The 10,762-nt window shown below is 46.8% G+C and overlaps 6 non-coding genes and 1 pseudogene across 6 annotated transcripts; all 7 read left to right on the forward strand.

Moving 5' to 3' along the window:
• Positions 1-2,858: 2,858 nt before the first annotated feature.
• On the forward strand, positions 2,859-3,022 carry LOC135002979 (U1 spliceosomal RNA). Its single transcript, XR_010204071.1, has one exon. It is a non-coding gene; the product is annotated as a U1 spliceosomal RNA (small nuclear RNA).
• A 152-nt stretch (positions 3,023-3,174) lies between these two features.
• LOC135002973 (U1 spliceosomal RNA) lies at positions 3,175-3,309 on the forward strand (annotated as a pseudogene).
• A 702-nt stretch (positions 3,310-4,011) lies between these two features.
• On the forward strand, positions 4,012-4,175 carry LOC135002976 (U1 spliceosomal RNA). The gene has a single exon (XR_010204068.1). It is a non-coding gene; the product is annotated as a U1 spliceosomal RNA (small nuclear RNA).
• Positions 4,176-4,327: 152 nt separating this feature from the next.
• LOC135002972 (U1 spliceosomal RNA) lies at positions 4,328-4,490 on the forward strand. Its single transcript, XR_010204066.1, has one exon. It is a non-coding gene; the product is annotated as a U1 spliceosomal RNA (small nuclear RNA).
• A 671-nt stretch (positions 4,491-5,161) lies between these two features.
• Positions 5,162-5,325, forward strand: LOC135002977 (U1 spliceosomal RNA). The gene has a single exon (XR_010204069.1). It is a non-coding gene; the product is annotated as a U1 spliceosomal RNA (small nuclear RNA).
• A 152-nt stretch (positions 5,326-5,477) lies between these two features.
• On the forward strand, positions 5,478-5,640 carry LOC135002974 (U1 spliceosomal RNA). The gene has a single exon (XR_010204067.1). It is a non-coding gene; the product is annotated as a U1 spliceosomal RNA (small nuclear RNA).
• A 671-nt stretch (positions 5,641-6,311) lies between these two features.
• Positions 6,312-6,475, forward strand: LOC135002968 (U1 spliceosomal RNA). Its single transcript, XR_010204062.1, has one exon. It is a non-coding gene; the product is annotated as a U1 spliceosomal RNA (small nuclear RNA).
• Positions 6,476-10,762: the final 4,287 nt, after the last annotated feature.

The raw sequence follows: 10,762 nt of genomic DNA on the forward strand, positions 1-10,762 counted from the left end.
TGTCTATCTGCGACCTACACGAAAGGATCGGTTCCTGTCTCTCCTGAGTTCCTGGTTCTCTGCTAAGAACGTTATACTCCTGGTCACTCTGCTATCTTCTGTGGAACTTCAAGGCTCAGCAATACCTGCAACCTGCATAAGGCTTCACACTAATCACCACCTTGTGTGCTTCAGCCTGCAGTTGAAGACTAACTCCAGGTGCGTTCATTCCTCCACCTGTGACACAGCTTGCTGCTGCCAGTGCCCATCACCTGCACTGTGAGTAAGTCTCCTGCTTATGCTCAGGTTTGCCATTTCATCCACTGCCTTAGTTTCCTGTTTTAACCCTGCACTGGTTTCCAAGCCAGAACCATTCCATATGACATTTGTTCTTCTGATTTATATTCCTGGATATTATTTCTCAATTTCACTTATCATTCATTTGCCATAGACTTTCAGTTCCATTACTGAGTGATTGACTTTTTTCCACCTGTTATTATTATTTCTGCTGCAATAACTGTTATAACATCTGTCTAATAAAAATACCATTGCGCTCATGCGCAGGAACGTTATTCAACCTCCTCGTTTCCTTCCTTCCACCTCCACTGACCCACTAGCGCCCCCTCCGGGGACACAGACCAAACACAATCTGACAGCATCGGAGGAATCCCAGGCAGGAGAGAACTCGTCAGAATTGTCAGTGACATGGCCTGCAGGACTATTGGCATTCCTGGGGAAGGAGGAAATTGACACTGAGGGAGTTGGTGGGGTGGTTTGCGTGAGCTTGGTTACAAGAGGAAGGGATTTACTGGTCAGTGGACTGCTTCCGCTGTCGCCCAAAGTTTTTGAACTTGTCACTGACTTATGATGAATGCGCTGCAGGTGACGTATAAGGGAGGATGTTCCGAGGTGGTTAACGTCCTTACCCCTACTTATTACAGCTTGACAAAGGCAACACACGGCTTGACACCTGTTGTCCGCATTTCTGTTGAAATACTTCCACACCGAAGAGCTGATTTTTTTGGTATTTTCACCAGGCATGTCAATGGCCATATTCCTCCCACGGACAACAGGTGTCTCGCCGGGTGCCTGACTTAAACAAACCACCTCACCATCAGAATCCTCCTTGTCAATTTCCTCCCCAGCGCCAGCAACACCCATATCCTCCTCATCCTGGTGTACTTCAACACTGACATCTTCAATCTGACTATCAGGAACTGGACTGCGGGTGCTCCTTCCAGCACTTGCAGGGGGCGTGCAAATGGTGGAAGGTGCATGCTCTTCACGTCCAGTGTTGGGAAGGTCAGGCATCGCAACCGACACAATTGGACTCTCCTTGTGGATTTGTGATTTTGAAGAACGCACAGTTCTTTGCTGTGCTTTTGCCAGCTTAAGTCTTTTCATTTTTCTAGCGAGAGGCTGAGTGCTTCCATCCTCATGTGAAGCTGAACCACTAGCCATGAACATAGGCCAGGGCCTCAGCCGTTCCTTGCCACTCCGTGTGGTAAATGGCATATTGGCAAGTTTACGCTTCTCCTCCGACGATTTTTATTTAGATTTTTGAGTCCTTTTTTTACTGATCTTTTGTGTTTTGGATTTTACATGCTCTGTACTATGACATTGGGCATCGGCCTTGGCAGACGACGTTGATGGAATTTCATCGTCTCGGCCATGACTAGTGGCAGCAGCTTCAGCACGAGGTGGAAGTGGATCTTGATCTTTCCCTATTTTTGGAACCTCAACATTTTTGTTCTCCATATTTTAATAGGCACAACTAAAAGGCACCTCAGGTAAACAATGGAGATGGATGGATACTAGTATACTTATGGATGACGAGTGACTGACGACACAGAGGTAGCTACAGCCGTGGACTACCGTACTGCGTCTGCTAGTATAGAGATGATAATTAATGATATAAAAAAAAAATATATATAACTACTGTAGGTATATATAATATAATGACGGACCTGGTGGACACTGTCAGCAGACTGCTAAACTACTAGTATGAAGAAGATAGAAAAAAACTTCCACCACAGGTAGGTAGGTATACAATTATGGATGAGCACTGACGACACAGAGATAGCCACAGCCGTGGACTACCGTACTGCGTCTGCTAGTATAGAGATGATAATTAATGATATAAAAAAAAATATATATAACTACTGTAGGTATATATAATATAATGACGGACCTGGTGTAATTCAGATCTCTTTGTCTCAGGTCTCTCTCCAGCCTAGTTTGCTGTCTGTTTCCACTTCTCTTTTCTTGAGCCGCTGCCTTCTATGCCCTTGTGCACTCTCCTGACTTCTCCTGTCTGCTTACTTTGTGCCTTCCAACGCACAATGCAAACTACAGGTAGTGCTGCAGGGCCCACACCCTTTTACCTTGCCTTACAGAGCAGCTCTGGAGCTGTTACAGTGCCCAGCTGCAGCAAGAAATCAGCTTGAATGCTTCAGGTGCTGGGGCATAGCCAACAAGAGCCCCACACCGACGGAGGGTGGAGGTGTTTAATGCAAACTAGGGGTCAGCCAAGCGCCGCAAAAGGCCGCCATGCCCTGCATGCCCCTTTTCTCTTTTCATATGCAGACGAGGGTTGAAGCCAACTTTGACCCACTGCTTGGATGACATCACCATATGCAAATCCATCTGCGGCAGGCCTTCCCCCAGGAATGCTTGCACTAGTTGTTGCATTTGGTTTGTTGTTTGGGGGTGCTTCAGTATTAGGCAGCCTTCTGCCCTCCCATGTTCATCTGAAAATATGTGTTCTCCCTGCAGTTGTTGTCCCCAGATGAGAGTTCCCTTGTGCTGCCTCAGTTGAATCTCCTTTACTTGACAGAGATGTGCCTGAGCAGCGGCCCTCCCCAGCCCTATCCCAAATCATACTTATTTTGCATAGGAGATAACATGGTCATGAAGATTGTTCTCCCAGGGTTAGGTTCATTCATTGCATTCTGGGTATGCTGACCTCTGTGATTTCCCCAAATGTGGGAAACTCAACTGCATTATTTGTGGTAGTGGGGGACTGTGTTTGTGCTTTCCTCTGGTCAGCTCTGGTAAAAGTCAGATTTCTTTGTCTCAGATCTTCCTCTAGCCTTGTTCTTCTTTCAAGAGTTCCCTTGTGCTGCCTCAGTTGGATCTCCTTCACTTGACAGGGGGGTGCCCGAGCAGCGACCCTCCCCAGCTCTAGCCCAACTCCTACTTACCTGCCAGGTTAGATACTATGATCATGAAGTTGCTTCTCCCAGGGCAAGGCTCACCCATTGCACTCTGGGTGTGCTGCCCCTGCGATTTCCCCAAATGTGGGAAACTTGACTGCATAATTTGTGTTTCCCCTAGTCGGCTCTCATATAATTCAGATCTCTTTGTCTCAGGTCTCTCTCCAGCCTAGTTTGCTGTCTGTTTCCACTTCTTTTTTCTTGAGCCCCTCCCTTCTACACCCTTGTGCACTATCCTGACTTCTCCTCCTGTCTGCTTACTTTGTGCCTTCCGATGCACAATGCAAACTACAGGTAGTGCTGCAGGGCCCACACCCTTTTACTTGCCTTACAGAGCAGCTCTGGAGCTGTTACAGTGCCAAGCTGCTGAAAGAAATCAGCTTGATTGCTTCAGGGGCTGGGGCATGGCCAACATGAGCCCCACACCGAAGGAGGGTGGGGGTGTTTAATGCGAACTAAGGGTCATCCAAGCGCCGCAAAAGGCCGCCCTGCCCTGCATACCCCTTTTCTCTTTTCATATGCAGATGAGGGTTCCAGCCAACTTTGGCCCACTGCTTGGATGACATCACTGTATGCAAATCCGTCTTCTGCAGACCTTCCCCCTGGAATGCTTGAACTAGTTGTTGCATTTGGTTTGTTGTTTGGGGGTGCTTCAGTATTAGGCAGCCTTCTGCCCTCCCATGTTCATCTGAAAATATGTGTTCTCCCGGCAGTTGTTGTCCCCAGATGAGAGTTCCTTTGTGCTGCCTCAGTTGAATCTCCTTTACTTGACAGAGATGTGCCTGAGCAGCGGCCCTCCCCAGCCCTTTCCCAAATCATACTTATTTTGCATAGGAGATACCATGGTCATAAAGATTGTTCTCCCAGGGTGAGGTTCATTCATTGCATTCTGGGTATGCTGACCCCTGTGATTTCCCCAAATGTGGTAAACTCAACTGCATTATTTGTGGTAGTGGGGGACTGTGTTTGTGTTTTCCTCTGGTCAGCTCTGGTAAAAGTCAGATTTCTTTGTCTCAGATCTTCCTCTAGCCTTGTTCTTCTTTCGAGAGTTCCATTGTGCTGCCTCAGTTTGATCTCCTTCACTTGACAGGGGGGTACCCAAGCAGCGACCCTCCCCAGCTCTAGCCCAACTCCTACATACCTGCCAGGTGAGATACTATGATCATGAAGGTGCTTCTCCCAGGGCAAGGCTCACCCATTGCACTCTGGGTGTGCTGCTCCTGCGATTTCCCCAAATGTGGGAAACTTGACTGCATAATTTGTGTTTCCCCTGGTCGGCTCTCGTATAATTCAGATCTCTTTGTCTCAGGTCTCTCTCCAGCCTAGATTGCTGTCTGTTTCCACTTCTCTTTTCTTGAGCCGCTGCCTTCTATGCCCTTGTGCACTCTCCTGACTTCTCCTGTCTGCTTACTTTGTGCCTTCCAACGCACAATGCATACTACAGGTAGTGCTGCAGGGCCCACACCCTTTTACTTGCCTTTCAGAGCAGCTCTGGAGCTGTTACAGTGCCCAGCTGCTGCAAGAAATCAGCTTGAATGCTTCAGGGGCTGGGGCATAGCCAACATGAGCCCCACACCGACGGAGGGTGGAGGTGTTTAATGCGAACTAAGGGTCATCCAAGCGCCGCAAAAGGCCGCCATGCCCTGCATACCCCTTTTCTCTTTTCATATGCAGATGAGGGTTCCAGCCAACTTTGGCCCACTGCTTGGATGACATCACCGTATGCAAATCCGTCTTCTGCAGACCTTTTCCCAGGAATGCTTGTACTAGTTGTTGCATTTGGTTTGTTGTTTGGGGGTGCTTCAGTATTAGGCAGCCTTCTGCTCTCCCATGTTCATCTGAAAATATGTGTTCTCCCTGCAGTTGTTGTCCCCAGATGAGAGTTCCCTTGTGCTGCCTCAGTTGAATCTCCTTTACTTGACAGAGATGTGCCTGAGCAGCGGCCCTCCCCAGCCCTATCCCAAATCATACTTATTTTGCATAGGAGATACCATTGTCATGAAGATTGTTCTCCCAGGGTGAGGTTCATTCATTGCATTCTGGGTATGCTGACCCCTGTGATTTCCCCAAATGTGGGAAACTCGACTGCATTATTTGTGGTAGTGGGGGACTGTGTTTGTGCTTTCCTCTGGTCAGCTCTGGTAAAAGTCAGATTTCTTTGTCTCAGATCTTCCTCTAGCCTTGTTCTTTTTTCGAGAGTTTCCTTGTGCTGCCTCAGTTGGAGCTCCTTCACTTGACAGGGGGGTGCCCGAACAGCGACCCTCCCCAGCTCTAGCCCAACTCCTACTTACCTGCCAGGTGAGATACTATGATCAGGAAGGTGCTTCTCCCAGGGCAAGGCTCACCCAATGCACTCTGGGTGTGCTGCTCCTACGATTTCCCCAAATGTGGGACACTTGATTACATAATTTGTGTTTCCTCTGGTCGGCTCTCGTATAATTCAGATCTCTTTGTCTCAGGTCTCTCTCCAGCCTAGTTTGCTGTCTGTTTCCACTTCTCTTTTCTTGAGCCGCTCCCTTCTATGCCCTTGTGCACTATCCTGACTTCTCCCGTCTGCTTACTTTGTGCCTTCCAAAGCACAATGCAAACTACAGGTAGTGCTGCAGGGCCCACACCCTTTTACTTGCTTTACAGAGCAGCTCTGGAGCTGTTACAGTGCCCAGCTGCTGCAAGAAATCAGCTTGAATGCTTCAGGGGCTGGGGCATAGCCAACATGAGCCCCACACCGAAGGAAGGTGGAGGTGTTTAATGCGAACTAGGGGTCATCCAAGCGCCGCAAAAGGCCGCCATGCCCTGCACACCCCATTTTTATTTTCATATGCAGACGAGGGTTGAAGCCAACTTTGACCCACTGCTTGGATGACATCACCATATGCAAATCCATCTGCTGCAGGCCTTCCCCCAGGAATGCTTGCACTAGTAGTTGCATTTGGTTTGTTGTTTGGGGGTGCTTCAGTATTAGGCAGCCTTCTGCCCTCCCATGTTCATCTGAAAATATGTGTTCTCCCTGCAGTTGTTGTCCCCAGATGAGAGTTCCCTTGTGTTGCCTCAGTTGAATCTCCTTTACTTGACAGAGATGTGCCTGAGCAGCGGCCCTCCCCAGCCCTATCCCAAATCATACTTATTTTGCATAGGAGATACCATGGTCATGAAGATTGTTCTCCCAGGGTGAGGTTCATTCATTGCACTCTGGGTATGCTGACCCCTGTGATTTCCCCAAATGTGGGAAACTCGACTGCATTATTTGTGGTAGTGGGGGACTGTGTTTGTGCTTTCCTCTGGTCAGCTCTGGTAAAAGTCAGATTTCTTTGTCTCAGATCTTCCTCTAGCCTTGTTCTTCTTTCGAGAGTTCCCTTGTGCTGCCTCAGTTGGATCTCCTTCACTTGACAGGGGGTGCCCGAGCAGCAATCCTCCACAGCTCTAGCCCAACTCCTACTTACCTGCCAGGTGAGATACTATGATCTTCACTGTTAGGGCAATCAGGATGTGGAATTCCCTGCCAGGGAAGGTGGTAATGGCGGACTCTGTAATTGGATTTAAAAAAGGAATGGATACATTTCTGAATGAAAAAGCTATCCAAGGTTATAATACTTAAAATATCAACATGGTTAATCCGGGGGTAACATGAGTTATAGTAGTTAACTAGTCATAAGACATTATTCAGCAAGTATGTAGAATCATCACAACTTAAAACAGGTTGAACACGATGGGCAATTTGCCTCTATTCAACCTCAAAAACTATGTTACTATATGTTACTATATTACTATGTTACTGTAGTATACAGAACACCACAATGTAATGAGCAGTGATAGCAGAGCCGGCCATAGCTATAGGCAAACTAGGCAATTGCCTAGGGCATTTGATATGCCCAGGGGCATCAGCAGCTTCTGCTGATTAAAATGATATGCGGCATGCCTATATTCTGTGTGTAGCATTTCATATGCAGATACAGCCACAGTCTCACACAGTATAAAGGCATGCTGTATATAATTTTAATCAGCAGAAGCTGCTTGTGCATCCTAGCCACATAACAATGCAAACAAGATGCATTTTCATTAAAAAATTTGCCCAACGTTAGCACTGAGGCAATATTTATGAGGACACATCTGTATCCAAGCAGAGGTCACAGTGTTAGCGGCAGTGTGTGTGCTGTGTGCATGTGAGTGGGTTGGTTGTGCAGTAGTGTTCGGAATATGTGTAAGGAGCATTATGTGTGTCATGTAAAAATGCATTAATAATGTGCAACATATGTATAAGGGGCACTATGTGTGTCATTATGTGTTTAAGGGCATTAATAATGTGTGGCATACTGTATGTGTAACAGGGTACTACTGTATGTGTCATTATGTGTATAGGGGCACTAACAATGTGCAGCAAATGTGCAGGGGGCACTATGTGTGTCATTATGTGTATTAGGGCATTAATAATGTGCGGCATATGTGTAAGGGACAAAATGTGTAAAAGGGCATTAATAAAGGTTGTCATAATGTGTAAGCACATTATGTTTAGAAGGACATTAATAATGTGTCTTATATGTGTTAGGGGCATTACTGTGTGGAATTATGTGTTTAAGGTGCTCTTCTATGTGGTGTTGCGTATAGAAAGGGCACTACTGTGTCGTCTAATGTGAATAAAGAGCAATAGGGTGTAGTGTAATGTGAATAAGGAGCAATTCAGTGTGATGTAATGTGAATAAGGGGCTCTACTGTGAGGAGTAACGTTTATAAGGTAAAGTGATACTACTGTGGGATGTAATATGAATTATGGAAACTATCGCATGATCAAATGTGAATAAAGTGCAGTACTGTGTGGCGTATTTGGAATTGGGTTACTATTGTGTGGCCATGCCCCTTGCCAGCAAAAACACACTCCTTTTTGGGCTGTGCGCCAAATGTGCGAACTGTTCCTATTTAAAATATAGGGGGTACAAACACCAAAATAAGGACTGCTATGGCTGAGGGGTGATGGTTCCGGGAAAGAAGTGCAAGGTCAGAGGCAGAACCAGCAGTGGTGCTAGGGGGCACTAGCCAAAATCTTGCCTAGGGCATCATATTGGTTAGGGCCGGCTCTGAGTGATAGTGAGCACTGATGAGGATACTAGAACTGACACTGAGCAGCAAGATGCAGCACTGGACTATTAGTAATGTACTGTAGTATGCTGAGCACCACAATGCAGCACAAGACAATGAGCAGTGATACTGAGCACTGATGAGGATACTACTGAGAACTGACACTGAGCAGGAGAGACACACTACTAGTATTACTGAGCAGCAATAAGTAACCACTGATACTGAGCACTGATATTGAGATTTCCACTGAGAGAACATAGCCACGTCCTCTCCGCTCTCTCTTCAATGCACGAGTAAAAATGGCGGCAACGCGCAGCTCTTTATATGGAATCCGAATCTCGCGAGAATCCGACAGCGGGATGATGACATTTTCCCTTGTTCAGGTTTTCCGAGTCAGGCGGGAACAACCGAGCCTGCCTCGGACCAGTGTAAACCACGTGGAGTTCGTCGGGAATTCGGTTCTCGGAGAACCGAACCCGCTCCTCTCTACCTTATACCCATCAATTTTTTTATTTTCAATCTAAGCCCCTGCAGTTTTCTGTAAGCATCTGCTTCGCTATGATGATCAACAAGTCACAAGGGCAAACACTCAGGGCTTGAGGCGTAGATCTTAGGACCAGCTGCTACAAGCATGGCAGAGGTGTCACTATCACTGGTGACACCCAGCACAAGGGAACTCTCGTCTGGGGACAACAACTGCAGGGAGACCACATCTGTTCAGATGAACATGGGAGGGTGGAAGGCTGCCTAATATTGAAGCACCATCAAATATCAAACCATATGCAACAACTAGTACAAGCATTCCAGGGGGAAGGTCTGCAGAAGACGGATTTGCATACGGTGATGTCATCCAAGCAGTGGACCAAAGTTGGCTGGAACCCTCATCTGCATATGAAAAGAGAAAAGGGGCATGCAGGGCATGGCGGCCTTTTGCGGTGCTTGGATGACCCCTAGTTCGCATTAAACACCCCCACCCTCCTTTGGTGTGGGGCTCATGTTGGCCATGCCCCATCCCCTGAAGCATTCAAGCTGATTTCTTGCAGCAGCTGGGCACTGTAACAGCTCCAGAGCTGTTCTGTAAGGCAAGTAAAAGGGTGTGGGCCCTGCAGCACCACCTGTAGTTCGCATTGTGCGTTGGAAGGCACAAAGTAAGCAGACGGGAGGAGAAGTCAGGATAGTGCGCAAGGGCATCCTTTTCTCTTAGTCCGTAGAGGATGCTGGGGTCACATTAAGAACCATGGGGTATAGACGGGATCCGCAAGAGACATGGGCACTTTAAGACTTTCAAAGGGTGTGAACTGGCTCCTCCCTCTATGCCCCTCCTCCAGACTCCAGTTATAGGAACTGAGCCCAGGGAGACGGACATTTCGAGGAAAGGATTTATTGTTAAACTAAGGTGAGCATCTTACCAGCTCACACCTTAAGCATGCCGCAGAACGTGGCATTCAACAGAACACAAGCCAACGGCATGAACAATTGCAGCAAAAAGCTGACCAGAACCATAACACAACATGTGTATAACCACAAGTAATAACTGCAGACACAGTATGGACTGGGACGGGTGCCCAGCATCCTCTACGGACTAAGAGAAAAGGATTTACCGGTAGGTATTAAAATCCTATTTTCTCATACGACCTAGAGGATGCTGGGGTCACATTAAGAACCATGGGGTTATACCAAAGCTCTTGAACGGGTGGGAGAGTGCGTACGACTCTGCAGCACCGAATGACCCAACTTGAGGTTATCATCAGCCAAGGTATCAAACTTGTAAAACTTAGCAAAAGTGTTTACTAAATAGCTGCTCGGCAAAATTGCAATGCCGAGACTCCCCGACCAGCTGCCCAGGATGAACCCACCTTTCTAGTAGAATGGGTCTTCACCTATTTCAGTAACGGCAATCCTGCCGTGGAATGAGCATGCTGAATCTTACCACAGATCCAGCGCATAATGGTCTACATGGAAGCAGGACACCCAATCCTGTTGGGAGCATACAGGACAAACAGAGCCTCTGTTTTCCTAATCTGAACCGTTCTGGTGACATAAATTTTCAAAGTTCTGACCACAGCCAGAGACTTTGACTCAACGAAGGTGTCAGTGGCCAAAGGCACCATGTGGAAAGATGAACCACCTTCGGCAGAAATTGTTGACGTGTCCTCAATTCTGCTCTATCTTCATGAAAGATCAAATAAAGGCTCTTGTGATACTGCATGGTTTGTACTGTTTTCCATGTGCTCCCAGATCTTTCAAGCAAGTAGCATGGTCAAGAAAGTTCTGTTTGAAAAGTAACAACATTTACTGTCATTGTTATAGAATTTGGGAGAAAAAACAAGAAGAAATCTGCACTGTTGACGCACTGGACAGAATGAATGAATCATAAAATATAACCTTTATTAAGTATGTATTAAAATTGGATAAATATTAATATTATTATCCCAAACTGCAGTGAAACATAAAGGTTAAAATCACAGAACTAACATACATGTGCATAAGAAGAATAA

Source organism: Pseudophryne corroboree, unplaced genomic scaffold (genome assembly GCF_028390025.1).
Source record: "Pseudophryne corroboree isolate aPseCor3 unplaced genomic scaffold, aPseCor3.hap2 scaffold_1822, whole genome shotgun sequence".
In the NCBI taxonomy this organism is placed as follows: domain Eukaryota; kingdom Metazoa; phylum Chordata; class Amphibia; order Anura; family Myobatrachidae; genus Pseudophryne; species Pseudophryne corroboree.